The sequence below is a fragment of the Acomys russatus genome, chromosome 7, assembly GCF_903995435.1.
Source record: "Acomys russatus chromosome 7, mAcoRus1.1, whole genome shotgun sequence".
Lineage (NCBI taxonomy): Eukaryota > Metazoa > Chordata > Mammalia > Rodentia > Muridae > Acomys > Acomys russatus.
The window spans coordinates 13,828,160-13,847,676 of record NC_067143.1 but is presented as its reverse complement, the minus strand read 5'-3'; the positions used below and the strand labels follow the sequence as shown (position 1 = coordinate 13,847,676).

Below are 19,517 nucleotides of genomic sequence, written 5' to 3'. Positions count from 1 at the left end.
TCCTTGGGAAATTCAAGCTTACACAGGCATACAAAAAATAAAAAATAAAAAAGAATGAGGCACTGCCTCAGATCTGAGACAGTACAGCTAACACTGAATTGCTGACTTCTGCTTTGTGGACCTGCCGCCCTTTCTCTTCTGAAAAGTTAGTGTCTGCTCTTTTCTCCTAAGACATGACGTCCACCAATGTCAATGTAGATAGCAAGTCTTGTTTGCAAAAGGTGAAACTGTCTTTACTAGAAACCTGCAAACTTCAGGTCTGTGCATCTGCTGTGTTCAAGCACCACCATGTGGTGGCCTGGGTATGTCTGTTAGCATACCTGCTGTGTCCTAGGGCTGCCAAATGGCAGCCTAGGCATGCCTGATCACGTGCCTGCCTTGTTTGAGCATTGCCACTTGGTGGCAAAGTGTCCTAGTTAGGATTCCTATTGCTGTGAAGAGACACCATGTCCAGGGCAATGCTTATAAAGGAAAGCATTTAGTTGAGGCTGGTGTACAGTTTCAGAGGTTTATCCATTATCATCATGGTGGGAAACATGGTGGCATGCAGTCAGACATGGTGCTGTAGAAACAGTTGATGGTTTTATATCTTGATCCACAGGCAGTGAAGGTGATTGTGAGTCATACTGGGTGTAGCTTGAGCATATGTGATCTCAGAGTCTGCCCCCACAGTGACACACTTTGTCTAATAAGGCCACACTTATTCCAACAAAGCCACACCTCCTCATAGTGGCACTTTCTATGGGCCAAGCATTCAAGCACACGAGTCTATGGGGGGCAGGGCATATAGCTATTCAAATCACCACAGAAGGGCACAACTGTTTACACATGAACTATATTCCAATGCTACCATGTGGCAGTATGGACTTGACTGTGCTTTCATGTCCCAGTGCCACCCCACAGTGGCCTGGGAATAACTTGCTTGTATACCTGGTATGTCTAGGGCTGCTACACAGTTTCTGTGTTCTCCTGTTTGCAAATCTGCTACGTCCCAGTGATACCAAATTGGGGACTGGGCTACCTGCTCACATGACTGCCATGTTCCAGTGCCACCACACTGCAGCCTGTGCATACCTATTTATACATTTGTCATATTTCAGTGCTGCCACATGGTGGCCTTGGAGTGTTGGTTTACTTCTCTGCCATGTCACACTAACACCATGTGGTGGCCTGGGCACACTTGTTTATAAGTTGGCTGTGTTCCAACACTGTCCACTTGGAAACTTGAGCACACCTGTTTGCACACTTGCTGTGTCCCTGGGCTGGCTACCATTTGGTGGCCTTGGAATGCCAGTTTGCATACCTGCGTGTCCCAGTACCACCATGTGATGGACTGGGCACACCTGTTCACACACAAACCTTGTGTCTCAGTACTGCCATTTGGCAGTGTGGGCTTGCTTTTGTGCATGCCTGCCATGTCCCATCACCACCACACAGCAGCACTGGCATGCCTGATTGTATGCTTCCTGTTTCCTACTGCCGCATGAAAAACTGCACGTGCTTCCTCACATTCTTGCTGGGACCCAGTGCTACCACATAATAGCCTGGGCATGCCTGTTTGTATGTCTGTCATATCTCAGGGCCACTATGTTCTGATGTTGCACTTATACTTGCTTTGTTCCAACGCTGTAAAGTAATGGGCTGAGCTCTTTTCTTTTGATGCCTCCCATGTCCCAATACCTTTTTATATACATGCTATGCCCTAGAGCTGCCGTATGGTAGTCTAAGCATGCCTTTTCACTTGCCAACCATCTCTGAACCCCATCACCTGGTGGCCTAGCCCCATCTGTTCACACACTAGCCGTGTGTCAATGCCACTACATGGCTGCCTGGGAATGCCTGCTTACAAACTTACATGCCCCGATGTCACCACATGGTCACCCAGGCATGCCCGTTATTGAATTACCCTGTCTAAGTGCTGTTATTTAGCTGAGCAGGCAGCCCTGTTTGGAGATGAATCATGTCTCTACACTGCCATGTGGTGGTATGTGATCATCTGTTTGAATGCCTGCCATGTGAATGAATTACCATCAAGCAGAGCAGGGACACCTGTTTGCATGCTGCCATGGTCCAGCCCTGCTATGTGGTAAGGTGGGTACAAGTATTTGGACCTTTGCTACGTACTAGGTGATGCTGCACGGTGCACCTATTGCAAGCAATGCGGGTTTCAGTACCACCCCATGCCAGGCTGGCATTCTTGTTCACATGCCTGACCTGCCCCAACACCAAATACAGTTCAACGGTACAGTGCTTACTTTGCATGTACTGGGCTTCCTTTCCATCTCAGAGAAGGCAACAATCTCTTTCTGTCTGTCTGTCTGCTGTCTGTCTGTGTCTCTCTGAAGAGGAAGGGAAGGGAAGGAAAATAAAAAGAGAAATGAAAACAGAGAAGAAGGGAGAACAGGAAGAGGGAAGAAAAAAAAAAGAATCAGGAAAAAGGAAAGGGTTTGCTTGTGTGATTTTTTCTTTTCTTTCTGTTTCATTATTTGTTGTTTCTTGCTTCTTGGTTTTGAGACAGGGAGGAACTGTGTATTCCTGGCTGGGTTGGAACTATATAGACCAGACTGGTCTTGAATGCAAAGATCCACCTGTCTCTGCCTCCAGAAAGGAGTATTTCCCAACACTATTTGATCCATCATTTTGCCATAAAGAATGGACTATATTCACTCTAGTAGATGCCAATGTTTAATAGACTACAATACTCTTTTGCTCCACAGCATTTGTGAGCACTTACTACTGGACAGAAACTTAAGATCAGGCTGGCCTCAAACTTACAGAAATCCATTTGCCTCTGCCTCTCAATTGCTGGGACTAAAGGCATGCATCACAGATGCTCAGCCTGCAACACTATTTCTAAAACAGATCTATATATTTTTTCCTCTTTATGGTGCTGAAAACTGAATCCAGGTCCTTGTGCCTATCAGGGTCATTGCTCTAACCCTGAGATGTTCATGGTCCTACCTACTAAAAAACAAACTAAAACCCACTAGGTTCTTGCCATCATGTGGCTTATATTTCAGCAAGAAGAAAGAGTATAAATAAATGTTCCCAGATTGCAACATATGTAAAGAAAGTAACACAATAATTAAGTGAAGGATGCCTTCTGAAAAAAACATGGTAAACTTATAACTTCTTTAATTAGCACTCATTACAAGCAGAATTGAAATGTAAGCACACAAGAACGCTATACCTCTGAAAATGGCACCTGTTTTCTTCTTCAAAATCAAAATATGCAAAATTGTTCACTTACGTATAAGGTACCTGATTAATACCCATTGATACTGTAAAACTTCTTACTATGCAACTACTACAGTTATTTCCAGTGAACCCCTAAAGAATGAATAACACTGAAGGCACACTCAAAAACTGCAAAACATGAACCATGCCAGAAACCAAGTACTTACTGTATCTTCTATGGCAAGGCACAAGTGTGCTCCAGCTTCAGCCTTATTCGCAAGGCTATTCATGTTTTGCATGTAATTATATAGGGCACTGATAGCTTTGGATGCATCATTTCATGAAGATTATCTATGTACCTACCTACCTACGTGTCTACTTATTTATTATTTATTTATGTCAGAGAAGACTGTGTGTACTCCTCTAAAATGGAAAACGTATGTGTAAGACATATAGTGCATATTGGATACAGTATGTGTGCAGCAAACCACTTGCTACTATATACTCCATGTCTAGGAGACAAAATGGTGTGTGCTGGACTCCATCCAGAATTAAACTCACACAGCCACAGCCATCGGATCTCAACAATGATGCTATAAATATACCTTGGGGAAAAGGCAGCTCTTCTAACAAATGGTGCTAGCAAACTGGATACTCACGAGACACAGACTAAAACCAGATCCCTAGCCTCTGCCCTGGCAAAAATCAACTGCAAATGGATCAAAAGCCTGAATGTAAGACCGGAAACTTAGAAACTGCTAGAGGAAAACATAAAGAAAACACAAATAACAGCCAATGGACTTTCTGACCTAGATTGTAAGAGATCAGGAAATAATACATAGCAAGAATTCACAAATGCAATTGTATGAGGTTGAAAAGCTCTGTACAGCGAAGGTGAGAGTTATCAGCGGGAAGAGGTAATCTGCCGAGTAGGAGACACTCAACATCTTTGTAGATAGCGAATGCAAGAAACACAGAACTGAAACTATTGAACAGCAAAAGAAGTAACAACACAGGGACAAATGAATTGGTCGTTCTCAAAAGAAGTACAAATGGACAATAAATAAATGGAAAAATGTTCAGTATCCTTAGTTGTCAGAGAAATACAAATCAAATGCAAAGAGAACGGCGATTATCAAGAAAACAGTTGCAGCTTGTGGCCTCATAAATATGTCTCATTTCTGAATTGCTCAGAAAAACACAACTTCATTTTTTCTTCTATTTTCTAAGTGCACTTCCTTTAACACTCTGGGTTTCCCTAACATTTTAGACTTCCTCACACTTTCTCTAAAGCTTTCCCCCACTGCTATGTGGCTGCCGGTCTACCATGTGTCTGACTGCCATGCCAGTTTAAGTGGCATAGCTTTCCCCCCATTTCTCATAGAGATCTGCCTGCCTCTGTCCCCATGGGCTAGCTGGACCACATATCCTTTTTTTTTTTTTTTTTTTTAAGGTCAGAGAGTAGAAGGGGAATAATTTGGGAAGAGGAAGGGTAGCAGCAGAAAGGGAAAGGGAGACAAAGGGGTTGCAGGATGTGTGAACATGATCAAAGTGCATTTTATAGACATGTAGGAAAAGACCCACTGCTGCATACAATTAACACTACATAAGAGTCATTGCTAAGCTGGGAGTGGTGGCACATGCCTTTAATCCCAGCACTCAGGAGGCAGAGGCAAGCGGATCACTGTGAGTTCGAGGCTAGTCTGGTCTACAAAGTGAGTCCAAGACAGTCAAGGCTACACAGAGAAACCCTGTCTTGAAAAAATTAAAAAAAAAAGTCTCAGGATGGGAGAGCAGGAGTGTGGACACAAGGCAAAGGTGCCTAGCATCATCTAGGTGTCTCTTCATTCTGAAAACTGCTACACAGGCTGCTGCCAAATTCTGAAGGGACACCGGAGACATCAGTAGCTCAAACGCCAATGTTACTGACTGCTAAATACTAAATTTCTCTTATTAAATATTTGCACTCCCTATTCTTTCCAAATAATATTCACACCATTGTTTATCTGACTGAAGTGGGACTTTTCTTATGGGAAAGATACCAAAGCTACAGCTCTCATCCACTCCTCCTAACTCAGACCTCTCTAGTGAACAGAAGGGACAGAGATACAAGCTAGCCAGCCTGTAGTAAGGGAGGAGAGGGGACAGTAAAATACCACGCCCTCAGATCTTAACTTCTCAAACTGCTAGTTGGACACTTGTCTTTTTAAAAACAACTTTATATATTTACTTTCTACTCCATTTATTATTTACCATGGAGCATGAACAAAGGACATCAACCGAGCATGGAGAAGGAAAAGAAGAAATGGAAGAAACTGGAGTAAATGAACCGATGGAGCCCTTACAATGTGACCCTCACCGTCTAGTTGATGAGGAGCCCTACATGTGACACATCTAGTTGATGGAGCCCTTACAATGTGACCCTCACATCTAGTTGATGATGGAGCCCTTACAATGTGACCCTCACCATCTAGTTGATGGAGCCCTTACAATGTGACCCTCACCGTCTAGTTGATGATGGAGCCCTTACAATGTGACCCTCACCATCTAGTTGATGATGGAGCCCTTACAATGTGACCCTCACCATCTAGTTGATGGAGCCCTTACAATGTGACCCTCACCATCTAGTTGATGATGGAGCCCTTACAATGTGACCCTCACCATCTAGTTGACAAAGTATGTCTCCTTTTAAACTTCCAAAAGAAAGAGTTTATTGAAGGCCTTTCATATATCAATTGTGCTTTTAGATTTAAAAAAAAAAAAAAACAACCCTAGCTCAGAATCCAGGTGGGAGTGAGGAGGGTACCTAAGAATCTAGGGAAAAATAATTGGTAGTTCTCAGAAGAAGTACAAATAGCCAATAAGTAGGTGAAAAATATTGTGTCCTTAAATGTCAGAGAAATGTAAATCAAAACCACATGGAGATTCTGCTTGATGCAGTAAGAAGGGCTGTTATCAAGAAAACAACTGGCCTTTAACTAAAATTTTAAAGTGTACATACTTTAGGTATGGAAATTCCACTTCTAGGACTCTACTGAACACACTCTCACAAGAACACCAAGTGATATGAGAAAAGGGTGTGAATTGCACCAAACCAAACAAAATCTAACCCAACACATGACAGCAAGACCACACACTGAACACCACACAGCTTTTGAAAATGAGTGAGAAAGTGGGATTCTAGGAATATGGAAGATGACAGCACACGTGTGGACTTTGGTGACATTGTCCTAAGCTTAGACTCAGTGAAATGAGGCAGGACATGGAAGATATAGCCATCCACAGACTACAGGTACAGGAGGCTGTCATCATAGCTTCACTTGCCTGTAGGACACCATTTTACTATGTAGAAAGCCAGCGTCTTCCCTTGTTACAAGGACAAGCTAAGAAAACATGTGCTAACCTTGCCCAACATGGATCTCATGTAGTCCTTAACTGCTTCCCTGACCACTCACTCACTCACTGTGAAAACTGCTGTCTCAGGTACTGTTGCCATGTGTCTTTTGGTTTTCTTCTCATCCCACACAACCTCAACAGCCCTATAAAACACTAGACTGTCCCTGGTCTTAGCTCTTAGGGCCACTGTGCCTTCTATTTTTACATTCAGTCTTTAGCTCATCTCACGGCTTTAAGTAACACCTGTGTCTTGGTGATTCCAAATCTTGCACATGCCCCGTCTAAGCTCACTTCTAGTACCATCTGAGGTTGTATGTCTGACAGGCATATCATACTTAACATGTTCAATGCAGAAATGTTTAATTTTTTGTTATATTATATGTGTGCATGTATGCATGCACAGGTATATACTTGCTGTGGTCAAAGTTGAAGTTGAAACAACCTTTTCCCATCATAGTGGTTGGATCAAATTGTCACAATTGGCAGCAAGTGCCTTTACTGCTAGAAACATCTCTCTGGACTCCAAACAAAATTCTTCTTTTTATTTTTTAAGGCCTTCCTATGTGTCTTCCCTGACCTCTTAGCTCATGCCAGCTCCTTTACTCTTGTGCCTCAATGTCCTCTTTTCAGTAAGGACTTTTAAAAGCAGAGGCCACAGTATAAAATTATGTGGAAAGTTCTGGAGCCCTTGTTCTCATCAGAGGAGCCACTGCATGCTAATTAGGTGTGTAATGTGCACCTGCTAGTTTTTACTGTACCTTAGAGTATTTGCCTGGCACTTCAGGGGCTTTTTAAAATAAAAAATTATCCCAATTAAAGAAGAATCAACAATTATTTTATGTGTATAAGTATTGTCCTGATAGTATTTATATGCACTAGTACACAGTTTGAAGTCCTCAGAGCCAGAAGACATTCAGTTCTCATGAATCTGGAGCTATAGATAGTTATGAGGCACCATAAGGATGCTGGGAACTGAGCCTGGTTTCTTTGCAAGAGCAGTCAGAGCTCTTAACTATTTAGCTACTCTCTCAGGCCCCTAAACCAGACTTCCTAATTCCCACTCTCCAACCCCAGTTCCTCCTTACCATGAATTACTTTCTTGGCAACTCAGGGTCAAAACCTAAGACCATCTAGATTCTTCTTTTCCTTAAACTATTTCTAAGCGCACTATCCATAAAACAGTCAATCCATCTGAAATCCCTCCCAGACGGACTTCCAATATATGTTGTATTTACCTGTTATTTTCCTCCCTAACACCGCACAGTCCAAACCACTGCTGTCCCATATCTAGGGCTGCCACCTCCTCTTTTGTCTGCCTTTAAATGAATTTATCCATGGAACAGCCTGAGTAATGGGTTAACACATAAGGACATCTGCTTGAGGTAGTCTCCAGTGTGCTTAGAATTGACAGCATTACATAAATATTTCCAATTCAATAAACGTCTAGATTTAAGGTTTCAGATTATTTCAATTAACTGTAGTATTCTGTCTTGGCCCAGGAAAGAATAAAAACCTTATAAACTTTATTGAGATATATGGGTTCAAATATATATATGTATACACACACACACACACACATATGCTAGAGGTCAGCATCAAGTGTTTTCATTAATCACTCACCACCTTTTTTTCTTTTAATTTAAAAAATATAGTTAAATTTATTTTATAAACACACATTTATTTATGTGTATTGATGATTTGCCTGCATGTCTCTCTGTGTATCATATGTGTGCCTGGTGCCCCATGTTGCCAGAAGAATGTGTCAGAACCCCTGAAAATAGAGATCTCGATGGTTTATGAGCCATCATGTGGGTGCTAGGAATTAAGCCTGGGTCCTATGGAAGAGAAACCTGTGCTCTTAACCTCTGAGACACGTTTCTGGTCCCTATTTTATTTTAAGGTTTATTTTTATTTTTTAGTGTGTGTGTGTTTGTGTGTGTGTGTGTGTTTGTGTGTGTGTGTGTGTGTGTGCGTGACTGTACTTTTCCACAGAGGACAGGAGAGGGTGCTACAGTGCACAGAGCTGGAGTTACAGGGGGTTGTCCACTGTCCCATAGGCGTTCTGTAGTAAGCATTTTTCTTTTTTTTTTGGTTTGTTTGTTTTGTTTTTTGAGACGGGATCTCTCTATGTAGTCCTAGCTTTCCTGTAACTCACTCTGTAGATCAGGCTGGCCTCAAACTCACAGAGATCTGCCTGCCTCTGCCTCCCAAATACCAGGATGGAAGGTGTGCAGTAGTTCTGAGCTTGTGTTCTAATATTCACAAGTGGAAGGGTCAAAGAGTAGAAATAAAGGTCCACTAACTTCTTTATGAGTCTAAATGAATAGCAAACATTAATGTTGCAAAATTTAGAATTACACTTTCTTCATTTGTATCAAAATTTTATAACTTCCCTAAAGGTGGTGCTCAAAGCAGGTCAATGTTTGATAAATAGATGGAGGAACTACGCTGTGTTACTTGATAAATCTTTACCAAAATGTCAATCCATGTTATTGAGTTACCAGTAATAATTACATGCTGTCCCTGATGAAGCTATTGTTTTCCATTTTCCCTATAGTCATTCTTTCTACAAGCAAATGTAAGAAAGGAAGGTTACTGGCTCACCAGTAAGCTCTATTGCTGACTTTTAGTTGTGAATATATAAATTACACACACAGACTGAAAGCTAATTTTCCTTTAGTGATTCAGAATGTACCTCAGGATTACATGGTGCTTCGATAGCATCATCAAACTTGTGAGTATCACCCAGGGCACTGGAGTTACAGGTTTCCTATGAAGAAAGTATCTTTCCAAGGGCTGGAAACATGGTTTGGATGTCAAAGATGCCTGCTGCAAGCCTGGTGACGGGAGTTTGAGCCCCAGGGATCCTCACAAAAGAAGAGAACTGACTTCTGTTTTAAAACACAAGTAAGTAAAAGTGCACCTGTATAGAGCACATGCCACTAACTGGAAATCAATGGAGATGGCAGGGTTGGAGGCTGCAACTCTGGGTGAGAGTGTGGTGCCAGGGACAAGCCTGTCCTGCTGCAGACTGTACAAACACTGGCTGTCTCTTCTACCCAGAGCTCCTCCTCCTCCTCCTTCTCTTCCTCCTCTTCATTGTTTGCCCTTTCTTACTTCCTTTTTCTGCTGTTTCAAAAAAGATTTACTTTTACTTGGCCCAAGACTTGGGAGGGGCCCCAGGGTGGTTACAAATCTGCCTAGTGGCTTATGAGGATCATTCAGGTGGAGATCCTAAGGCGGGCTGGTGGAAGGCTGAAGAGGGAGCCCCTTGCTTTGTTTGTTTTTTTTTCGAGACAGGGTTTCTCTGTGTAGGCTTGACTGTCCTGGACCTACTTTGTGTACCAGGCTGGCCTCGAACTCACAGCGATCTGCCTGCCTCTGCCTCTCGAGTGCTGGGATTAAAGGCCTGTGCTCCCTGGAAGGTGAGGAGGACTCATAGTCATGCTTGAGAGTGAGCCACTCCCAGAGATACTTGCTCAGAGATGCCTTTGGCATGCCAGTCTGTGGGTGTTGGTCAGGTGGTTGCCCATCTTCTTGATGAGCTTCACCTCCTCATCCAGGAAGTGGTTTTCCGAGAAAACACAGAGATGAGAGTCCTGCGTTTTTCTTAATAGTTTCTCTCAACAATTAACTAGGTTATTGTAACATTTTTAATTTATATGTTTTTAACATTTTGGAGTTTTGATTATTTTGTAATAACATTCATCTTCCAACATATATGCACCCTATCCAACAGAACCAAGAGGAACAAACACCACCCTCTCTGGATCTATTCCTGATTCTTCCCCTGCCATTCAGAATGCTCTTACCTTCTCTCTCATGGGACAAGGAATGAGACAAATGTGACTTGAGACATTTTAATGACCTTGCTTAGGCTCCACACTCCCAAGTTCCTCTTCTCACATTCCCAAATTCTCACTAGACTGTATAAGAAAATCAAGGACATTTTATGGCATTCTGATAAATGATTTTCTCCCTTTGGAACTTGAGACAAAACCCAGAGTCCTGAGCTAGCATTCTGTCACTCAGCTACATCCCAACTACTATAAATGTCTTTAAATTTGACTTTTAAAATTATTTTCAGAAAATATTCCTATTATTTTCATGAGACAAATGCATAGACAGCATAATTAGAAGTGTTTGCACTCTTAGCAAAGAGTCTAGTTAAAAATGATTACACAGGATGGCAGCCACTAAGGAAACAGAAAACGACTGAGAAATTTAAGGAATTAATCTGGGGCCACAAAATATTAAGAAAAAGCAGAAGAATACTGATGAACAAACTGAACAAATTATTAAGATGAATGCAATTTAATGAGTTCAATCTCTTAAAGCTATTTTAACTCTATTTAAAATGCCGAATAGAAAAAAAAAATGCCGAATAGAAACTGTGAAATGTTTTAAAATAGTGTTAAAACAGTGAATGGGAAATCAGTTTTATAAATGCATAATCCTGGGAAAGAAAACATTTGGTTCCTTTGACTGCATATAGCATAATAATACCATAATATGAACATTCTATGGAGCTTTAAATCCTTTTGGGGAGTTTTGAATAGGCATTAAATGCACATGGCATAAAGTCCAAAGAAAGTAAATGCAAATTTAGTTAAAACAAAGTCTTTTCCTGCCCCTCTGCTGTCCAGTTCCCCTCCACACAAACACATCTGCTCTTTTCTTTCACTTGGCTTTGTAATTAATTTTAATCAGGAAATAATAATCTCTTGAATAACTCATGTCTAATAGCTAAGTGGTTTGTTTCAGAACTTAAATCAAAGTAATATTTTCAAGCTGAGATTCCTTGGAGAAGAATAAAACTATATAAGCCTATGATCTCAGCACTTGGGAAGCAGGGGCAAAGATGCAAGGCCAGTGGTAAATACATAGAGTTTGAGGCCAGGTAAGACTACATAAAACCTCACCTTTACAATAAATTCCATTTAGGAGCTGGAAAGACTCAGCAGTTAAGAACAAAGGATGCTCTTCTCTCCAGAGGACCTCATTTTGGTTACCATCACTCACATGCAACTCCAGTTGACAGACTGAAGAGCCGACACCCTCTTGGGCACCAGATACACATGTGGTGTATGTATATACATTCAGGCAAGCATGCATAAGTATAAAATAAAAATAAACCTTAAGGCCCCGCCCTGGCCCCAGTGCCCACCCGGTCGGCACGGCCCAGCCATGATCAAGGCCATCCTCATCTTCAACAACCATGGGAAGCTGTGGCTCTCCAAGTCCTATCAGTCCTTTAGTGAAGATACACAACAGCAAATCATCAGGGAGACTTTTCACTTGGTGTCTAAGAGAGACAGGAATGTTTGTAATTTCCTAGAAGGAGGACTATTAATTGGAGGATCTGACAACATACTGATTTATAGACATTATGCAACACTATATTTGGTCTTCTGTGTGGATTCCTCAGAAAGTAAACACAGTATTTGTGGAAACATTAGACAAATGTTTTGAAAAATGTCTGTGAACTGGATTTAATATTCCATGTAGACAAGGTTCACAATATTCTTGCAGAAATGGTGATGGGGGGGGGATGGTATTGGAGACCAACATGAATGAGATTGTTACACAGACTGATGCACAGAATAGACTGGAGAAATCTGAGGCTGGCTTAGCAGGAGCTCCAGCCTGTGCTGTATCAGCTGTAGAGAATATGAATCTTCCTGAAATCCCAAGAAATATTAACATTGGTGACATCAGTATAAAAGTGCAAAACCTGCCCTCTTTTAAGTAAAACATTAAAAAGGTCACTCCCAGGTAAACCCAGAGGGAGAGTCTTAACTTTGCTCTTGGATTTAAGTCAAGGTACTGTATAGACGCTGCAAAAAGTCAGTGTGGAAGTTCAGTGTTGCTTTTCTTGCTCAGTGATTTTAGAGAAATCGAGTAGTTCCAGTGTGATTTTTTTTCTTTTCTTAATTGCATTCCTATGCCCACATAAGGCATGCCTCTATATATTGGCTATTACAGTAATTCCAAAAGTGAGATCTTTCTTTAATTATGTACAACCCAAGATGTTGATGTTTTGTATGGATCACAGTGCAGCATTCTCTAATTCTTTTGCTGTTTGTCACAATTGCTATTTAAAGAACCAAGTGTGTATTGCATGAAAACATGACGTTTTCCTTAGTTTATATAAACTCCAAGGTAACTGGACTTCTAAAGTACCATTTCATTTTGCTTGGTATCTACTTTAGCAATAATTTTTTTTTACAACCTTCTGACTCAACAAAGTAAATAAAAATATTTTTTTTTTACCACTGTTAAAAAAAACCTTAAATAAACTCATTTAGAACTAGCTTTAATGTTTTGTGTATGCATATATACATATGTGTGTTCAGAAGCCACTGAATAACTTCTATCATTCTCTGCCTTATTCTTTAAGACATTGTCTCTCACTGATTCCAGAGCTAGCCTGGCTTGCCAGTGACTACCCAGGATTCTCTTTTCTTGGCCTCCCAGTGCTTTGTTAGCAGGTGCAGAGAACCATAATAAAGAGCCTGGTTGGTTTCTCATTATTAAATACTGGACAAACCACCACATACTGCAACCTGTTTGGGCTCCTCAAGCTAGGAGAGAGAGAGAGAGAGAGAGAGAGAGAGAGAGAGAGAGAGAGAGACAGAGAGACAGAGAGAGACAGAGAGACAGAGAGAGACACAGACACAGACAGACAGAGAGAAGAGTGGGAGGAAGGTTTGAGGGAGACAGAGGGGTCAAGGATATCATAAGAAGACCTACAGAGTCAACTAATCTGAGCCCATGAAGGTTCACAGAGACCGAACCACTAACCAAGAAACATACATGTGCTAGAACTAGTCCTTGAACACATGTATAGCAAATGGGTAGCATGGCCAACATGTGGGTCTCCTAACAATGGGAGTAGGGGCTAGCTCTGGCTCTATTGCCTGCTTTTGGATCCCTTTCCCCTAGCTAGGCTGCCTTTCTTGGCCTCAATGGGAGAGGATGCCCTTAGTCCTGCTGTGACTTGGTGTGCTAGGGTGGGTTGGTACCCATGGAGGATCTCCCATTCTTTAATAAGGAGAGGGGTCATAAAGGTGGGAATAGGAGAAGAGGAGGGAGGGGGTTAGGATCAGACTGTAAAGTGCTTAAATAAGTTAATTAATGAAGAAAAATGTATTATGTTACAAATGGATGCAACTTCAATTGTATCCAACCCTACCTAAAATGTTAACTTTATTCTGTACTATGTAAAATTTGCATGTGTGTGTATGTGCATGCACATGTGTGTGTGTGTGTGTGTGTGTGTGTGTGAAGGGTTGTTTTGTGTTTTTTGTTTAATAATTGAAGATTTTCTCTCATTTAAATTAAGCACATGTCATGTCTTCAATCTCAGCATCTGGGAGACAGAGGTAGGTGGATCTTATGAGTTCAATGTCATTTTGGTCTACACAGTAATCTCTCTCTTGCTTTCTTTTATGATCTCCAGAGCAGAAACTCTTTGCCATTTGTCTTCTAGATTGCATCTACCACAAACTCACTGGGAAGGTAGTACCCAGATCACCTCTGGTGGTGTTCCAGAACCAGGAAACTTAACAGCACACCTGAAAGTCTAGAACAAAAAGAAGCAAATACACCCAAGAAGAGTAGACAGCAGGAAATAAAATCAGGGATGAAATCAGTAACGTAGAAACAAAAAGAACAATACAAAGAGTCAACAAAACCAAGAGTTGGTTCTTTGAGAAAATCAACAAGATAGACAATCTCTTAGCCAAACTAACTAAAAGACAGAGGGAGAATATCTAAATTATCAAATCAGAAATGAAAAAGGGGGAATAACAACAGAAGCTGAGGAAATCCAAGGAATCATTTGGCCAATAACCTATACTTCACAAAATAGGAAAATCTGAACAAAATATATGATTTTCTTGATAGATACCACTTACCAGTGTTAAATCAAGATTAGATAAACTATTTAATTAATCCTATAAACCCTAAGGAAATAGAAATAGTCACTAAAAGTCTCCCAACAACAACAACAACAACAACAACAACAACAACAACAACAACAACAACAAGAAGCCCAGGGCCAGATGGTTTTAATGCAGATCATTCAAAGAAGAGATAAAATAACAATACTTCTCAAACTATCCAGCAAAATAGAAACAGAAGGAACACTACCAAACTCATTCTATGAGACTGCAGTCACCTTGATACCTAAACCACACAAAGACTCAACAAAGAATGAGAATTTCAGACCAATTTACATTTGAACATTGATGCAAAAAATACTCAGTAAAATACCCACAAACCTAATCCAAGAACAGATCAAAACCATCATCTACCATGATCAAGTAGGCTTTATCAAGTAGTTTAAAATATGAGAGTCCATCAACGTAATCCACCATATAAACAAACTGTCTCAAAAACAACAACAACAACAAACAAAAACCCAAAACACCTAAACAAACTGAAAAGGAAAAACCCCCCACATGATTCTTGCCTCTGACAAGATCCAACATCATACAAATGATAAACAGGCCAAAGACGCAAAAATTAGGGAAACAACACCTTTTACACTAGCCACAAATAATATAAAATATCTTGGTGTAGCTCTAACCAAACAAGTGAAAGAACTTTAAGTCCTTGAAGAAGAGAATTGAAGAAAATATCAGATGATGGAAAGATCTCTCATGCTCTTGGATCAGGAGGATCAACATAGTAAAAATTGGCCATGTTTCCAAAAGCAATTCTACAGATTCAATGCAATTCACATCTAAATCCCAAAACAATTCTTTACAAAATGTGAAAGAAAATTATCAACTTCATATGGAAAAACAAAAAACTCAAGATGGCTGAAACAATCCTGTACAATAAAAGAACTTCTGGAGGTACCTCCATCCTTGACTTCAAGTTATACTACAGAACAGCAGTAATAAAAACCACATGGTATTGGCATAATAACAGACAGGTTGACCAATGGAATAAAATTGAAGTCTTAGAAGTAAACCCACACACATATGGACACTTGATTTTTGACAAAGAAGCCAAAACTATACAATGGGAAAAATGCATATTCAACAAATGATGCTTGACTAACTGGATATCTACATGTAGAAGAATGCAAATAGATCCATATCTATCACTCTGCACAAAACTCAAGTCCAAGCGGATCAAAGACCTCAACATAAAACCAGATACACTAAATCTGATAGAAGAGAAAGTGGGGGAAGAGCCTTGAACCCATTGGCACAGGAGACAACTTCCTGAAGTGAACACCAACAGCTTAGGCTCTAAGATAAACAAATAAATGGGACCCCATGAAATGGAAAAGCTTCTGCAAGGCAAAGGACACCATTAACAGGACAAAACAGCAGCCTAAAGAATGGAAAAAGATCTTCATCAACCCTATCCCTGACAAAGGGCTGATAGCCAAAGTATATAATGAACTCAATAAATTACACAGCAACAAACCAAAAAATCTAATTATTATAAATGGGACACAAAGCTAAACAGAATTTTTGTTTTTGTATTTTTTTATTTTTATTTTTTGAGACATGGTCTTTCAGTCTTTCCCACATGGTCTTTCTGTGTTAGCCTTGGCTGTCCTGGTATTGCTTTGTAAATCGGGATGGCCTCGAACTCACAACAATCCACCTGCCTCTGCCTCTCGAGTGCTGGGATTAAAGGCATGTGCCACCATGCCTGGCTGACAAAGGCATCTTTAAAGGCTGAGAATCACTTAAAGAAATGTTCAAATCCTTAGTCATCAGGGAAATGTAAATCAAGACGACTCTGAGATTCCACCTTACAAACATCAGAACAGCTAAGATCAAAAACTTAAGTGACAGCACATGCTGGTGAGGATGTGGAGCAAGGGGAACACTCCTCCAGTGCTGGTGGAAGTGCAAACTTGTATAGTCACTTTGGAAATCAATCTGGTGGTTTCTCAGAAAATTGGGAAGAATTCTACCTCAAGACCCAGCTACACTACTCCTGGGCATGTACCCAAAAGATGCTCCACCATGCCACAGGGACACTTGCTTAACTGGAAACCACCTAGATGTGCCTCAACTGAAGAATGGATAAAGAAAATATGGTACATTTACACAATGGAGTATCAGTCAGATATTAAAAACAAACACATCATGCAATGTGTAGGCAAATGGATGTAACGAGAAGAGACGATCCTGAGTGAGGCAACCTAGATCTAGAAAGACAAACATGGTATGGACTCAAAAGTGGATATTAGCCATAAAGCATAGGATAGCCGTGCAACAACCCAGAGAATCTAAGTAACAAGGAGGGCACAAGGGAGAATGCTTGAATCTCACTGAGAAGGGAAATAAAGTAGACATCTGGAGTAGATGGAGGGAGGCAACATGGAGGGACAAGTGGTTGAGACGGAAACAGGAGGGATTAAGTGTGGCGAGGTTGGAGGGAGAGAAATCTGGTAGGGAAGTGGAATCAGTGTGGGGGGGCATCTCTGGGACAAGCTAGAACTCTAGGACAGTGAATACTCCCAGGAATCCTTGCGGGTGACCCTAGCCTAGAGTCCTAGCAACAGGGGATATGGAACATGAAACAGTCGCCTCCTATAACCAGGCAAGACCTCCAGTGGAGGGATGGGAACACCAAGCCAGCCTCAAAAGCTTTGAACCATAATGTTTCTGCCTATAAGATGTGCTGGAATAAAGAGGAAGCAAAAAGTGAGGGAATGGCTAACCAAGGACTGGCCCAACCAGTCCCATGCCACGAGAGAGAGAGAGAGAGCCCACCCTGACACTGTTAATAATACTCTGCTATGCTTACAGACAGGAGATTAGCATAACTGTCATCTGAGTGGCTTCACCCAGCAGCTGATAAAAACACATGCAGAGTCCCGCAGACAAATATTAGGTGGAGCTCTGGGAATCTTGTGGGAGAGGAGGAGGTAGGATCGAAAGAGTCAGAGGAGTCAAGGACACCACACACACACAAAAAAAATCTCTAGAGACTCAACTAACCTGAGCCCATAGGGACTCACAGAGACTGAACCACCAACCAAAGAGCACGTACGGGATGGCTTTAGCGCCCCTGCCCTATGTAACAGATGTACAGCTTGGTCTTCATGTGGGGTCTCTAACAGAAGGAGCAGGGCCCGTCTCTGACTCTGTTTCCTGCCTTTGGATCTCTTTCCCCTAGCTAGTCTGCTTTAGCTAGCCTCAAAAGAAGAAGAAGTGCTCAGTTCTACTACAGCTTGCTACCCATGGGAGGTCTTCCCTTCTCTGAAGAGAAAGGGTGAGGGGCATAGGGGGAGGGGAGGGGAGAAGGAATGACTGTGAGGAGGGAGGGGAAGCTCCGATAGGGATATAAAATAAGTAGATAAATAAATAAATAAGAAAACGTCTTGAATAAAGCATATGAATTTTGCTACTTACATATTTAACATGACGTTTGGAAGTAAATCAATAAGGAAAATGTTGCATGGCAGTTGGGCATTGTTAGATATTAATTAGCAGACAATTTTAAGATCAAAATCATATTCTAACAAATGCTACATGGACGACTACAAGTATTTTTATTTCTAAAATATATCTTTATTGCTACTGTGTGTGTATGTGTGTGTACGTGCACACACAGTCATTCATGAGTGCAAGTGCACAGAAGTGTCATGTCTCCTTCTCAAAAAGTACTTCCAGGTTCTCTCTTCTCTCTCTCCCTCCCTCCCTCCGCCTTCCTCCCTTCCTCATCCCTCTCCCTCTCTCTCCATGCGGTTGATGAGACTGATAGGCCTGGGCAGCTCATACTGAATTCTGTCAGGAAAACTCCACAGTGAATTGAGGTTGGATAGGAAGAGAGACTTGTCAAGTCAAGGAAACAGAGATTTCAGTGACATCACAGAAAAGCTATCAGTGGCGTCTTTAAATCGTGCCACTCCTTACAGTAGTCAAAAAAAAAAAAAAAAAAAAAAAAAAAAAAAAAAAAAAAGAGCATATAATGAGATTGTCCCTGGTTGGGACCCCAGGTCGTACTAAAGACTACCTTCAGAATGGCAAGCCAGAACTCATCAAATTTAAACATACCCTGGATGAAGTGGGCCAAATGTTGCATATGTGCCCTGCTGATGTAATGGAAGATTTTTGCATGTGACATGCAAGAAAGAAGATGACCCTAAAACATTGCTTTTCTCTGAAACTTGCTCTCCCTGTGTTCTTAATGGTGCTAAGAAACAGTTGAAATCCACATATGAGCAGGTGAACCTGGTTGGTGAAAAGACTCAGAAAACAGTCATACCTGTGGCATACCTGGCTAACAGGAGTCACTAGACCACGAAGGAAGTTATTGGGCATGTGGCCCCCGTGTTCTGTGGTCATTGAGGGCACACTATCATAGTCTGTGAAACCAGAGAAGAAGCGCAGGAGCCACAAGAGAATGCTTGTGAACGCAGGATGTCCAGTGATTACTTGAGCGTCTCAGATGGGATATCTAGTGCTGCAAGAAAACACAAAGATACATCAAAGTCAGACGAGGGCCAGAGTAGCCTTGAGAGGTTTGTTTCTGGAAGAGCATAGTGATTATTTTAGACATAATTGGCCGGTTATTTGGTTAATACATCTGGACCAGAGTCAAGGTCATGGAAATCGCAAATGTGCTGCCAAATAGATATGATCACTGCAGAAGAGGGATAGAGGGCCAAGAACTGTCGAAGCAGACACAAATGGGGCAAGGACTTATGTTAGTCATTTCAGCAACAGGGAGCTATTCATGGTGTCAGTCCCAAGTTCTCTCCCCATTGTTAAAGGTGCACTGATTAAAAAAATTATTATTTTTCTCAATCCCCATTCATTTAGAGAGAGACAGGCTTCTAAACTTCTGTGTCTGACTATTGATTTTCATTTTGAAAAGGGATAGGAATGACATCTTTATTCCAACATACTGTCTCTGTTTGTATGTGGATTTTCAAAGTCTTTCTCTGTCTCTGTCTCTGT

General features: G+C 41.2%; 1 pseudogene; it reads left to right on the top strand.

Annotated features, from left to right (window-relative positions):
* Window positions 1-11,760: 11,760 nt before the first annotated feature.
* Window positions 11,761-12,350, top strand: LOC127192104 (AP-3 complex subunit sigma-1-like; annotated as a pseudogene).
* Window positions 12,351-19,517: the final 7,167 nt, after the last annotated feature.